This window comes from Myotis yumanensis, unplaced genomic scaffold (genome assembly GCF_028538775.1).
Source record: "Myotis yumanensis isolate MYYU_CA2020_CCGP unplaced genomic scaffold, mMyoYum1.0.hap1 SCAF_6, whole genome shotgun sequence".
Lineage (NCBI taxonomy): Eukaryota > Metazoa > Chordata > Mammalia > Chiroptera > Vespertilionidae > Myotis > Myotis yumanensis.
In genome coordinates, this window is record NW_027223757.1 from 48522499 (window position 1) to 48535866 (window position 13368).

The 13368-nt window shown below is 33.8% G+C and overlaps 1 non-coding gene across 1 annotated transcript; it reads right to left on the reverse strand.

The window, feature by feature from the left end:
- Window positions 1-13030: 13030 nt before the first annotated feature.
- On the reverse strand, window positions 13031-13132 carry LOC139013323 (U6 spliceosomal RNA). The gene has a single exon (XR_011471982.1). It is a non-coding gene; the product is annotated as a U6 spliceosomal RNA (small nuclear RNA).
- Window positions 13133-13368: the final 236 nt, after the last annotated feature.

The following is a 13368-nucleotide window of genomic DNA, read 5'->3' on the forward strand; positions in this document are numbered from 1 at the left end:
GAGTTGGCACTACTATTCATCCAGTTGCTTGTCTCCTTTCTCTCCATTCTCCCCATATCTCATTAGTCATCTTGTTCTTTGACTTTCTGTATTCTCTCTGCCTACTAGATTCTTTCTCCTTTTCTTATTATTTGGCTAACTTAATTCCATTTGTCAGACTTAACCTTTGAGGTTGAGAAAAATTTCTGAATGTGTCAAGTCCAGAATGATCCTTTAACTTCCCAGCATCGATTGAATCTATATATTTTCATTCATAACCCTTATCTTATGTTGTACTTAACCACTTCCTTGTCTGTATTCACCAATAAAACACACGTTCTGCACAGACAAGGAATGTCCATCTCTCTCGCAGTTGTGTTTCTAGAACCTAGCACATGCCCTATATGCATTAATTGTTGTATAAAATTTGATGTTTGAATAAATAAAAATATTAATTTAGAAACTAAAAAAGAAACAAGTGATTTTAGTTTTTATATATTGTGAAAAATAATAAATACAAATAAAACATCCTCAAATTGAAAAAAAGTCCAAGCAAAAACAGCACAATAGTGTACAAAAGAGAAATCATTTAAAGTGAAATAAAAGCTAAAATGTACCAGATTTCTAACACATGTTAAATGTTCACTTTATTCCTTTTGCTTTTATGCCAGACACATAGTATATATCACAGTGAAGCAAGTTCTATTTTAGCAGTTTAATTGTGTTTCCTAACTCTAAAGTAACCTTTTAATCTTTTGGGAGAATGACCAGTAACCTACATTGATTACATTTCTGCTGCTATAAGACAAGAGGCACTTAATGGAGCCTGTAATCATTGTGGGTCACAGAATTAAGAATACAAGCTCATTTCTTTCCAAGATATTGTTTTAGAAAATGTAAAAGGTTAACTATCTTTCTTGAAGAGCTTGCCTAAAAATGAAGTTGAAGTCATTATCAACTGACTACATATTTTTACTCTTTTAGACTATCTTACATAATATATGAGATTTATAGAGAGTTCATGGTCTCTGGAGTTCAAATTCCGTTAATTCTACATACTTACTCAGTAATACTGAATAAGGCAGTTAATCTTTGAACATCAGTTTCCTACTAAAAGTTGAGGTGACCATATGAGATTTTCTAATTATTGGAAGTAAAATCAAATGAGATTTATTTAATTTTTTAAAGGTTTTAATTGGTCAGGTGAAGTTCCTGATTTGTAAAAATGTAAAACCAATTAAACAAGACAAAGTAAATCAATGCCTAATGTTATAGCAGAAAAACAATAACACTCATATTAGGAAAAAAATCAAATCTAGTTATGTTTTTTAATAATGTGGCTGGCTCATTTTTCAAAATCAAGTGGGATTTTTATCAAAAGTCTATACAGATTTTTTTTTTTCCAGAAACAAATTAAGAACTAAGTGGCACCTTGGATAAAATATTCCTCTGGTGAATACTCCTTATTTAATTGAAGATGCTAAAAAAATCACAGAAAACTAGGGATAGGCTACAGAGGGTATATCAAAATAAGATATTATTTATATTTAAAAAAGCTATTTTTGCAAAAGTAATCAGCTGGCATTACTTCTTGGTCTTTTATGTGTGTAATTGCTTTAATTTATTCATATATCAGGACTTACTCTCAATGTTGTATTAGGCATAAAGGGTTAGAGTGGCATGAAATAGTTAAAGTTCTTTTAATAAAAAGTTCCTTTCTTCCTGATTCAACATGTCACTTTTTTCCCTTCATTTATAACATGATAGATATTCCTGTCCTTTGGGTAAAGTATTTGATTGAACATTTAAGTTACTTTTTTAGATCTTCAATTTTCACTGATTCATCTAAAAAAATGCCTTGGCTTTTTCACCTTTCATCACTCCTAGCTTTAATATATACCAACATTATAGGTAGCAAAATCACACACATAAAAGTTATTTTTGTGTGTGTGTACTCTATTCTTGAAAACTATAAATGTTCTTAGAGATTTTTTATTTTTTTCCTGAAAATCACATTCTATTCAATTTTAATCATGAATACTTGCATTAGTTTAATTGAATACTTCAGTGCCTTACACATGCTAAATGTTCGGCATCACTGTTTGACACATTTATGTGATATCAATTTTTAAACTGTTTTAAGATTAAGGTCACAAATACGTTTTACTAGTTTTTTCTTTTATGAGAACTCCAAGTTCCTCATCTGTAACACAAGAGGATTGTATCATGTAAACTTTTAATTTTCTTAAACCTTGAAGGTTGTATTAGTCAATGATTCTAATAGCTGGGTGCCACAGCACAGACCCGGCAATGAGTTCTTGAGTCACTGAGTGGAGATCAGGGTTTACCCATAATCTCGGTTGAACTTGTAGATTTTATACGTCGATATTGGAAGAGAGGGGTGCATGACTAGGTGTTGAAAACTATAGATTCTAAATCTGCTTTATTGTGAGTATGTCTCAGTACACTGAAAATTCATATCGGCAGTGCCTAAGGAAGTAAGAACTTAATGTTGTCCAAACCATGCTAAAAGAAGCAGATTAAAAGTAGCATATTCAACTATCTAAATGTCCTTAAAAGCAAACTAATATACTTTTGGTAAATATATAATTATTGGTTCTTTATACTTTCTTGAAGTTTGAATCCTCTGATAATAAGTTTTAAATTATTTCTTTGTCATTAGTATATAGACTTAAAAAAAAGAGGGGTGAAGTTAGGGGGAATAGAAATATTAAACCATGATTTTGAATATTATATAGAAATAGAAAAACAAGAAGTCATTATGGTCTATAGACATTAACCTTGGAATAATTCATTTTAATCAACAAAGGCCAATCTACATTTAGATGATATATTAGAATTTATGTTCCTTTTAGGGGGAATTTTGAAAATATCAAATTGATAATAGGAAAAGATAAAAATTTTAAAAAAGGAAATAACTTGTAATATTTACATTTTTGAAACACTATTTTACTGTACCTTTATTTTATATGGATCCCTAAACCCATGTTTTTTTTCATATTGACATTAAAATCTGTTTATATATTTTCATATTATTAAGTAGAACCTTCAACAAAGGCTAATGATAATTCTTTTTTCTTAATACTCATCCAAGGATATTCTTTCCATTGATTTTTAGAGAGTGTATTTAATATCAAAATGTTGGCATTTGATACCACTTTATTATCTAGGTTTGCTTTCCATCAGGCCATGCGCAAACCCATATTTCACAGTGAATAAGGGCATATGTTTGTTTTAAAACAGACCAGGGTTTGAATACGGGTATTACTTCTGTAATGTCCCGAATGTGTGACCTCAGCGTGGTTTTTATACATTTTTGGACTCTGTTTCCTCAATTGTAAAACAGGGTTAATTCAAGCGTATGTGTCAAAGAGAAACTGCAGAAATAAAAAGGATATCTCATAAGTAGTTTGTAAGCACTCAGTAAATATTAGGTTTAATTTTTCTGATGTTATTATACTTGATGCATCATTACATGCTCTTACTTTCTTTCCTCTCCCATAAGTACAGGCTAAGCTTAGGTCTTTATAACTATAAGTTTAACATTAATGTTGATCTGGAGGTCCTGTTGATGTTGTAAGTATTTTTCCAGAGAGACACAAAGCATTTTACAGAGTTAAAGAACCATAAAGTGAACTTTTAAAAAGGATAAAAATAAGCACTGGCTGGTGTGGCTCAGTTGGGTGAGCATTATCCTGGTCACAGGTTTGATTCCCCAGTCAGAGCTCATGTGGATTTGGTCCCCAGGGTGCTTCTGGTAATATTGATACTTCTTTCTCTCTCTCCCTCTCCCTTCTTTTCTCTCTAAAAAATCAATAAAAAAAAACACATTATTAAAAGCATAAGAAACCTAGTAGACAAATACTTGCTAGGTAATTATTTAAAAGGAGAGGGAGAGATCATTTTTATGATTCTCATGAGTCATCCTAAATGGATTACATCCAGGCCAACATTAATTTGTATGAACCCTCTGCTGAAAAGGGAATATACCAGATGGACTATTATTATTCATATCTTTTACAAACAATACCTGATAAATGCCATTAACAGTACAAGTTCTTTGGAGAATATAAGCTTATATAGTATAAACTCAAATAATCCATGAGAGTTTCTAAATATCCAAACTATTACTGAGAATTGATCCATATTCCTCATTATTATAGTAATGGACATGGTAAAAGAAAAAGATGAATGACATTGAGAAGCAAATGATCCCAACTCCAAATGGGGATAAAAGGAAGCTTGTCTTTGAAAAATGTCATTGGTTTTTTCCAGTACTTAATAATAATTTTTAAAAAAAATTTTACATCAAGGCTACCACTGATAGATCTCCACATATTGATCTCCATTTATTTCTTCATTTAATTTTCGACAACTAATATTTTTCTGTATTTCATATAAGTTCGAGTTCTCTATAAATATATAGGAAAGATCCTAAAATTATTCTGACATATAATTCATTGCTATATCAATATAGACTCAATTTTATATAACTGAGATGGTCTCCATTGGTGAATTTTCATTATCACCTTGTAATTAACAGTATTTCAAGAGAACTTTGAGGTAAGAACTCAAATATTCACAGACATAACTACAAGGAGAGAATTCCAGTTAGCACTGAGTGAATGGATATAAGAAAAATTAAGTGAAAGGCAATGATCATATCTTTTACTACTGAGGGGTTTGTTATGAGAAATTAATTATGAAAGATTATTTATGAAGAGCTAACTATGAAAAGGTAAGATTTAAGAAGCTTAAGTGGAGGCATACATTTTAGCTTTGAAGAGTTAGTTTTTCAGATAAGAGCCACCTTGGAAACCATTATTATTCTAATTTTCTTGTCAGAAGTTACAATTTTAATATCAGTTCAGCCTGTGGAAAAGTGAAGTTTGCCCTCTTTCCCTTGAGTGCTTAAATAAGCTGATATTATGTGCAACAGAATCACCGATGTCCCCATTCTTCAAGTCTTTGTCTCCAGTGAGGTCAGTAGGGGGTGCCGTGTACTCATTCTTGTCTATGGTGTCTTCATAACTACAATTAATTTCAAGTTTCATAGTAAAACATTTTAATTGTAAAATAATTGTTATATGTAGAATCTTGTCACCTACTTGACCGTCTAAAATTTTAACTGTAATTATTAAAACCTCATAAGTTGCACATTATAGCCATTGGAAGTTATGTGTCCCATGCTTTAATTCAGGCATTATCATTTTTGTATAGTCAATTAATTGATACTAAAAATGTACTAGAACTAAACAAATAGTAAGATCCATAGGACTTTATCCTTCTTGTTTTCCTGAACTTTCCATAGAATTGGTTGCTAACAAATGTTGTTGTTAAACGAATGACAGTTAAATTAATATTGAGTGCATTTTAATATGGAGAAATTGTTAAAAATAATTTAGAAAAGATTCCACAAATTATCTGCGATTAAGCCAAGAATAGAATCTATGCTTTTGGATTCATAGCTATGTAATCTGAGTCCCCATCTAATTTGTCTCACATGACACACCATGTTTAAGTCACTGTGCATTCAAGAGAGAGAGAGAGAGAGAGAGAGAGACGTGAGTTTTAATTCAGCTTTATTACTGAATTAGCTATTTCCTCAATGTTCTTCCTTAGTTATGTCTAATCTTTTAAGTCATTTTTACTCCTCATGTGTAATTACTAATCACTGCGTCCATGGATGAGGCAATACGTTAACAAATAATATAAAATTATATTTAATTTTTTGTATTAAAATCAGCAAATATTTAGTGAAAACATTAAATGTGTTAAGTAAAAAAAATAAAATAAAATAAAATTAGGCATTGCCTTGGTAAGGAGTTGTTTTGTACCATTTACCTCTGAAAGATTAGTGAGTACATCTAGGGCAAGGCTTGTGGGCACAACTGATCTGAAGAGGAGTTACTTAACCAGCCTGTTCACCGTGATTAGTCAGTCTCACGCCATTGCTGGTTTACACGGTGGCTTATGTTCCAGCAGCCTGGTGGCGAAGGCTATTCTCAGATACAGCCTTAAAATAGCTTTGTGAGTTGAGGAGTAGGAGGAAGGTTCACACTGGTATTACCACGCAGTTTGAGTCTGTGCTCCAAGGACATAAGGTTGTTCAAAACCTGTGGTGGAAAAACCTGTGTGTTTTCCACAACAGATGGGAGTAGGAGGGCAAACAGTTTCTTTCCTTGTGTGCTCTCTGTAACTAATATTGCTGGGATGTGCGTAACAAACAAACGTGTTGGAGTGTGCAGGGGCATCTTACTGCCCACAGGAACGACTGAGGGTGAGGGTCCCTGCTGGCTCAGTGTTCTGTGCTGCTCTTTTAGTTGAGTGAGAAAGTGAGGTCTTAGCAGCTTCAGGGCTGTAAGCTTCAGGTGACTTCTCTGCTTAAATGGAGATAAAGCTCAATTTTTTAAAGTACAAACAAGGATGAGGAGTTTCTTACTCCAGAGCTTGCTGCAAGCCCTCTAAAGGAAGATAGCAGTACCTGTTCAAACAGGGGAACCAGGGAGTGCATTTTAAAGAAGTTACTAGCACTCCTCACATGGCTTGCTATTAGCAGTGATATTGGGATGCAAGCTCTCTGCTGCCTAGTTCACTGAGCTCTATAATTACAGCTTCTCATTATTAGAGCAATAGACCAGGATTCAAATAAACAACTCCAGATTCTGACAATTGTGGGAAATAGTACTAAAACATTATTACAAGGAAACAGATATTAAATATCTATAAGTGAAATATGGTCAACTTAGTCACCTACTGAAGAAAATGAATAAGTGCATTTGAAAAGCAAATTACAAAGGGGGGGGGGGACAATACAGCTGGTTAAAATACAGATAAATCACCTTTTTTCCCATTATGTGGCACTCAGCTCTGGGACTTGATCATTTCAGAAATAAAAGCCTCCTGAGCAGAATTTCTTGCCAAAGAGGGTTAGCCTGTTAAAGCAGACAGTATTTTGGATTCCTCTACATATCTCTACTATAAATAGGATACTTTCAAAATGCTGTTATGAGCTATTCAAGTGAGCTGGTGATCCGATGTAGCAGACGTCACGATAATGATGGACTGACATATGAATAGGGAAAGGCTCATCATTTGAGATGGCAAATCTTGATGAATTCAAACAATAACCTGCACTCTTTAATTTAAGCCGGCCACTCAGCTGGTAAAGGTAATGATTTGTCATGTGGCTTATTCATTTACTGCTAATCAACAAGGATTCACATAGCTGAAATCCCTAGCATTCAGAAACCTGGAAGAGGATTCCTGCACGTGTTCTACTTTATGCTACTGATTTGCAAAACAATGAGGCTGGTAATGATGTGAGAGATTTAGCCGGCTTTCCTTGTGTCTCCTCTATCAAAACTGATTGTTATTTGTAAAGAGGAATCTTGGGAAGTCTGCAGTTCCCACAGGATGCTGAGCAGCCAGACACTGGGTTGAGGATGACATCCTGTGTCAGGGATCAGAAATCAGCCAGTTAATAGCTGTGCACTTAGAATTGTTTACGACTTTTTTTCTCATTGAAGGCCAGTTTTTGAACATATCAAGTCATTTTCACATCCTTGAAATATTGTAGACTGGAAGATGTGTTGAAAATAGCACTAGTTTAAATGATTTATTTCTGAAGCACAATAACCTTCTAAATATTTTATGCATCAAATCATTTTATAATTTAGATTTATCTAATCTAGACCCAATACATATAAAACAACTCTTACCAGTCTTTATATTAGAGATTCAGATTTTGCTCTGTTATTTTACAAATCTCTGTTGTAACAAGATTTTGCTTAGTAAAATAAGGGTAAACCAATTTTCCTGCCATTGTCAAAAGGCTAAATGTGTGCTGTTTCTACTAAACACAATTTATTTTAATTATTATAAGAGTTGATGTAATCAACATTTTCATTTTTTTCTAGTTACATATAAGAACATATAAACCTCTCAAGTACTAAGGCATAAAACAGTATTATAAGTATATATGTTTCTATAAGTTTTGAATATTTAAAGTATTTCACTTAGGTAAAAATGATACTAGTACATTTCTGACAATAAAAATACTCAGAGGAAGGATTAAAAATTGGCAGACATAAGTTAGGAAATGTTACTTAAATTGTGTCCACCCCCCTGCACACACACACACACACACACACACACATACATAATGAAATATTATCTTTCAAAATGATTTAGCCAAATGTTTCAGTGATTATATAAATTGAGGGAAGAAAGAAGAGAAGGAAGGAAGGAAGGAAGGAAGGAAGGAAGGAAGGAAGGAAGGAAGGAAGGAAGGGGGAGGACGAAATAAAAGTGAAAAAGAATACCATCGGAAATAATGGCATCTTCCTTATTCCAGAATTCAAAGTAACATCTTTCCTTGAGCCAGAGTTTAAACATTGTATTTAAAAAATCATGACTAAAAACATTCAGATCATTAGTGCTTTATCAAAACCCAATACCACTAAGAAAAAGAAAAAGAAAAAATTATATCTGCCCCTTTCTTCTTCCCTCTACTCTTTATTTCTTCTCCCTCCTCCTCCTACACAGCTTCTGTGCTCATGTTTCAATTTCATAATCTGTCCATTGTGAATTAAGAACATTTCCTTGGCAGTACTCTTTACAGATGGGTGCAAGATACATTGACCTCTGTGACACTGTCAGACCCTGCTCAGATTCCTACAATTTCTAGTAAATACCATCACTCCCTAGGCAAGCGAGAGTACAAAACCAGAAACAACAGCAGGTGCTGCATCTGTGGGAAGAGGACAAGGTTAGGAAGTGTGGATGACTCAGTGACAGTTCTATTGATCTGGCTTTTGGTTTGAGATTTTTTTATTGGTGAGGATATGATGCAAAATAAATTCTCAGCAGCAGGCCTCATGACAATGAGATTTACACATTGCTGTTATTTTCAGCTTGCTTTGTGAAATGTGATGCACAATCTCTAATAATGTTAGAGAATTCATTTAGAGTCTGTTAGCTGAGACCCCGATAGCTGCCACCTGATTAAATGTGGAAGCCAGGCCTTGCAATTATTTTTCAATTTAGTTTGTAGTTAGTTTCTCTAATGATTTGCGAGAAGGTCATTTTTTTCTTTCAAATATACTCATATCCATTCCAACAAAGCGTGGTTTGTTCTCTAAAGTTGTTACTCATTCCATTTTAGCCAGGTAAATGCCTTTGATTATGTCAAGCAAAATCCTGAAAAAAAAACAAGCAATATATATATATATTTTTTTACCTTGGGATGATCAGAGTATTACATTGTATTAACCCTCACTTTAAAAAATACATTTATAAGGTTCCAGTGGCCTGCTTTAATCTGAAATGTTCCTATCAGTTGTGTAATTAAAAAGAATTTATTTTAGTAGACAAATCTTTCTTAGCTGCTCAGGGATTTCTTGGTTTGCTTGCTTGCCTTAAAGGAAATACCTATTCCCCATTCCACGCACCCTGCCCCCTCCCCCCCCCCCCCCCGCTGGAAAAAAAGCCCCACAGTAATTTCCCCCAAAATACCTTCTCACCTTGACCAAGAAGACAATTTTTAGCCAATTAGCAAAACCAATGCAATCATTTCACCAATAAGAAAAACTTCCTCTTAAGAAATCAAATTTCTTAAAATATAAGCTAGTTCATAATTTTGATAAATTGCCTACCCTCTTTCACTGATTTCTGTCTTGTTCTTGTCTCTTCTGTAGTTCTAACCATTGCCTGACCAAGTGGGTAGGTGATCAACTAGAAAATCCCTAATGTACACTTTATCAGGATTGCTGCTTTGCTCCCCATAGCATTAGCAAACATTTCCTGTTATTTTAGAGATATAGAAGCATCTGGAAAGAGAAAAGTGTGTATATTCCTGGAAATACCCCATTGTATGTATGTCTCCCAAAAGGATATTTAAAAGTTGTTTTAAAATTTCATTGTGATGAATTTCTATTCACACTGTCTACTATTTATTAAACAACTGTTAACTACGTGGCACTGTGTCATACTACCAGGGATAAAAAGATTCTGATTTATTCACTCTTAAAAACTATTCAGTGCAGTTAGGAAAACATAGAAACAGAAAGCGTGGAGGGAGAACTCATACTAGTAAGTCCAGAGCCTTTACCTGGTTAGGGGCTGTTTTAGCTGCTCTACATACATTATCTATCCAACAATCCTGTGAATTATCACTTAATGGCTCCATTTTAATGATGAAGAACCTGTGGTTAAAGCATAATTCAGTAACTTCAAACCAGCATTAGTAAGGGATTAGAGTGATGGTCAAAGCCGTGAATTACTGATGCAGACACCAGGATTTTCCTGTGGTCAAAGTGCCTTGGAAGTTTTGAGAAGAAAGAAATAATGTCTGGCCTGAAGAATCAAGAATGGTTTTAACAGCACCTTGCCAGGTAAATTATAGCGGATAGGTAATTATAGTGAAGGCAAATGAGCAGAACTGATGAAACAGGAAAGAGAACTTAACATTTTGGGATACGTGCTGCTTTATTTGTGTGTGTGTTAATTGATTTATTTTTTTTGTTTTCTGTTTGTTTTGGAACAAGTGCTTCTTTTTTCTTTTGATTTTTAAAAAATTAAATATTTATTGTTGAAAGTATTACTTATTCATTATATCTCCCCTTTTCCCCCACTCATTGACCCCTTCTAGCCTGCCCCTTCCCCCCATCCCAGGCCTTCACCATCCTATTGTCTGTGTCCACGGGTCATGCATATATGTATACAAGTTCTTTGGTTGATCTCTTTCCACCCATGCACCCATCTCCCTCTTCTCTCTGAGATTCCACAGTCTGTCAAGTGCTTCTTAACTGGAGTCATAGATACATTATAGATGATAGATAGATAGATAGATAGATAGATGATAGATAGATAGATAGATAGATAGATAGGTAGATAGATAGATAGATGATAGATAAATAGATGAAAAAATCTTACAAATGCATTTGTATATTTATTTACTTATATTTAATTTATGTATTCATTATTTCATTTATCCAATTATTTATTCATATATTTATTCAATAACATTTTGAGGATTTATTGTGTGTTGGAGTTGAATAAACTCCTTGGATATAACATTTAAAGTGCTCTTTGATCTTCTTTATCTTTTTTAATTGAAAAGATTATTTCAAAGTTATCCAAAGGAAGTTTTCAAAGCACAAAGTGTCAATGTCTTCTATAACTTTTGTTTTTAATGATCTCTGTACATATTTGACAAAAATATTGAATTCACATTTCAAAAATGCTCATGTGTAGAGATATTTTAATTTAATATTTTAGTCTGACATTTGATTACTATTTCATATTGTAATTTATTTTTTAGTACATAGTAAATCTTTACTTTCCAGTTTTAAATTTTTATTTGAATAGAATAAAATAAGTGTAAATGAAATGTGAATAAAATGAAATTAATATATGTAAGACTGTCTTTTCTCTCTTTCAAACTGAAACATCTATCTGGGCATGTGGAGAGGAGTTACCCTATAAATGATCTAGTAATCTGGAGATGACATGAGTCCAAATTTGAAGAATCAAAATAGTACATTTTGAGAGACAGAATAATCTAGGATTTAGAAATAACATGTGTGTTTCTCTTGGGTGTTTTGCCTGGCTTGTAGGCTGAGAAAGAATGATTCAGTTATCATATATTTTTTTAAAAATAATAATTTGCATTCTCAATAGCTGGCTCTGGGTTTTGCATTTCCAAGAGCAATGTGGAAGGGTTTTTTCCTGACCAGCAATCCTGTCTGCTAAGAAGGAAAGAGGAATGAAAAGGCTCTAAACCTAGGCCAGAATGTTAGAGAAGACAAGTCTCAAGGGTAACAGCAATGTAAAGACTTCAGTTGGTGAAAATTATTCCAGGAGTCTTCTGTGTAACGATTTCCTGGGACCACACATTTTCACACAATGTCAAACAGTCAAAAAGGTGTTTTCACATCTTGGAGGGACTAACCAACAACTACATCTCTCCCTGAATTCCCACAAGGCTACTTGTCCAGGTTAGAACCATCATCTTCCTGACTCCTCCACCACTACACCTAACTTCAGTCTAAGGCGGTCTTTTAGGGGGTATTGCACCTGACCCAAAGGCTTTTTAAAAGCTGCATTGCTCCTTTGGAGCTGCTTCAGGGTTTAGATTCAGTCTGGAAGTGAAACAGTCCCTTTAGTACATCAATAAACGAAGCACAAAAATACTGCAGCCATGCAGGTATCCACATGACAACCCGCATAAGTTCATCCTGGGTTCTCTAAGAACACCATCTGAGGAAGAGGTACAGGCTTTGGTTAACGCTGCAAAGCCACCTCCTCCCTTGTGAGGATCTGGGTAATTTCTGATAAGTGTCCAATTGTCATCTTGAAATAGGGGACATTGGGAGCCATTCAGGCTCCTATAGTAAATGATTAATGTGTATTTTCCTGATTCTGACAGATTCCAAAAGAAGAGCAGATTGCTACCCATAAAACTAAGCAGCCTCAACATGGAATTACTGGAAGAATCCAAAAGTCTTTGCAGAAATGCTGTGCTTAAACCAATGTTTCTCAAAAACCAGCTATTTTAAAGGGACCAGGGTCAATATAAATAAAATAAATGGAGGCTGAGATAGAATATGTCAGAAAATTTGCCGAAAGGTTATTTTAAGGTGGCATGTTAAAAACAATAATGGGCCATTAGGCTGTCTTGTTAAAGGCATTAGAGTCACAGGCACAATGTATGACTCACATGGACAAGATTTTCCACTTTATATATAAAAACTTCAATACTGGATTTCTGGTAAAAGTAAAATGTTACCATTTCTGTGTATAGTATTATTAATATTTCAGTTAAATTGTAGGCAACAGAATAAGCAAAGTATTAATGTCTTTAGAAATATGCTATCAAAATATTACACATTGTAATTAATATCACAATACAGACCTGAATGTACTTTTTCTTTATAATTAAGTATGCAATTAAAAAATATGTTGGCTGTTTATTTTATATTCAGGCATACTGCATTTTACAAGCAAGCATCTCTTTGTCAAAGGCACTGACTTGTTTTTAGTTATTTTTAATTTTTTGGTCATCCTTGTGCAGGGTCCATGCTAATCTTTGCATCATTACAATTTTAGTATATGTGCCACTGAAGTGCACGTTTGATTTATTTTTACAACAAAATTTTGAGCACCTCCAATGACTAAGATAAAGTACTAGATAGTTTAGAATTTAAATTATTTCTAATGTAGAGCTAGAGGCAGGTGCTTGCTCTGTGAGGTGTAAGCCCCATGAGCATGGCTCTGTCTCTCTGTGCACTCCTGAATCTCCAGGACCCACAACAAAATCAGTGACATAGAATACAAGAAGCATTTGTGTAAAAAGGACTTATACAT